Genomic DNA, 2,413 nt, shown 5'->3' with positions numbered 1-2,413 from the left:
TTGCTGGCTCCCCTTATCAGCCAATCACGAGAGGCCCGACTACCCTTCAGTCAATCAGAATGAGGCTATGCTGCATCCCTGCCGCGGCACAGCCAGTTTAGCCAATCGAAGGCAGCCATGGGGGCGGGGAGAGGAGAAAGCGACGGAAGGAGGGAAGGAGTTGGGTTGCGGAACTGGGGGGGCGGGGCTTTCCTAGTGGGCGGGAAAGTGGGGCGGAGGGAGCAGGAGAGGGAGGAGGAAGGCCGAAGGCAAGAGTCGGGGGCGGGCCTAGCGGGTGCGGCTGGGCGCGGAGGCGCGGTGGCAATCCGGTAGAGCGAGGTAAACCTCTGGAAGACATCTGGAATTTGAGGTGTCTCCACGCAATAGTTCCGACGGTTCTGGATTGTAGTGAATGAAGGTTTTTTTTTTTTTTTCTGAAAAAGTATTTTCAACTAACTTATGTTGAAAAAATTAAATGTTATGCTCCACTTTGGGGTAGGAGGCACCAGTGAATCGTACAAAGCAATAGGACCCAGAAATTTTAACAAAGGTTATTAATAATTAAAAGAAGAAGGAGATGATTCAGTACCCCAGCTAAATTTAGGTAGCACTTAAAAAAATTTTTTTAAGTGTCATCAATTTCTTTTATCCTGTGAGACAGGTATAAAGCAGTGTAATCAATCCTCATCCAAGCAAGCACCTAGTCCTAAATACATCTCAGGACGGTCTGCTCTTAGTCCCCTATGTCTATCAGCCCAGTCCAGATGACCGTTATCTCTCCCCTGGATTACTGCAACAGCTTGTCGCTTGCCTCTTGGCCACACTGCAGGCAGCCTGATCTATAAAAACGCCCAAATCATGATCATGTCCCTGCAACTAAAACTCCTAGATCGGTTGTATACCCTTGCGGGTTGAGAGCCATTGGGTTTTTTTTTTTTTAATAAATTTATTTATTTATGGCTGCGTTGGGTCTGGCTGCCCGCGGGATGCGCCTGGATAGCGATTCTTAAATTGGTTTGTCTAGAGTCTAGACATATAGGTAGTTCTTAACCTTAAGAACAATTGAATAAAACCCCATCAGTCTCAGTGCCAGCAGCGCAGCAGAAAGTGATAGAAGGGTGGGGAACAAGGCTAGTGAGAAAACCCTTTCCTGTTCACTTAGCAGTATAATCTCAGTATCCCTGATCATTTAGAAATTCCGTTTACCCAATGAGATAATGCAGAAGTCAGCAAACTATGGCCCCAGAGCCAAATCCAGCCTGCTTTTGTGTGTGTGTGGTTTGTTGTTGTTTTTAATTTTAATTTTTTACAAAAAAATTTTATTGAAATATAGTTGATTTACAATGTTGTGTTAGTTTCAGGTGTACAGCAAAGTGATTAAGTTACACATGTATATACAAGTATATATATATTCTTTTTTTACATTCTCTTCCATTGTAAGTTATTACAAGATATTGACTATAGGTAGTTCCCTGCTTTGTTTTTGTATGGCCAGTGAGCTAAGAATGATTATTGCGTTAAAATATTTTTAAAAATATTTTTAAGAAAAACATTTTGTGATATATGAAATTCACATTTCTGTAATAAACTAAGTTTTACTGGAACACATTTATGGCTGCTTTTGCTCTGTAAGGGCAGAGTTGAGTTTTACTACAGAGGCCATGTGGCACACTAAGCTGGAGGATGTATTTACTATTGGATCCCTTATAGAAAGAGTTTACTGACCCCAGAGACAGTGCATGTAACACATCTACCACAGTGCACCACGTACTCTATGTTAACTGTGGGCCCCATGATTACAGCTCTCACTGTGGATACAGAGCAAATCCCCCAAATAATTCTATTTCCACTCTATGTTTTTATGTTGTGTTAGACTAATAAAGTTGATGAGTTGCAAAATGAATAAAATATAAAAACTATTACTTTGGTAATAGTTAAATATTGAAGAGGTACTATTTTTGTTTATAATACACAATAATCCATTTTTATCAATTTACCATTTAAACACATAGTAATGCATACATAGCAATTTAAATAGATTATATATATTGATATCTCTCATCATTACTATCTCTAGCATCTCCCATGGAAATAAGATACCATCTGGGTTGAAAAAGTGAAATATTTGTCCCACTAGTTCAGAGTGCATCAGAAAACAAAACAGTTCTGCAGGGTTAATAAGGACCACACCCCTAGCCTCCAGGGAGGCCTGAGATTCTGTGACTGTCCCCTCCCACAGAGAACACACTGGAGTGCTGGGGACTCTTCAGCCTGACAGCACAAAGAGACAGCTTGAGAAAATACTGAAAAGTCATGGTTAGATGTTTTTACTTAAAGTGTTTTGCTTCATTTGATAATTTGGAAAAATATTAGAAAACAGAGCAGCACAATAAATGTAGCCAACATTTTATAGTAACTTTAAATGGACTACAGT

Source organism: Mesoplodon densirostris, chromosome 5, assembly GCF_025265405.1.
Source record: "Mesoplodon densirostris isolate mMesDen1 chromosome 5, mMesDen1 primary haplotype, whole genome shotgun sequence".
Classification (NCBI taxonomy): Eukaryota; Metazoa; Chordata; class Mammalia; order Artiodactyla; family Ziphiidae; genus Mesoplodon; species Mesoplodon densirostris.
This window is presented reverse-complemented; position numbering follows the sequence as displayed.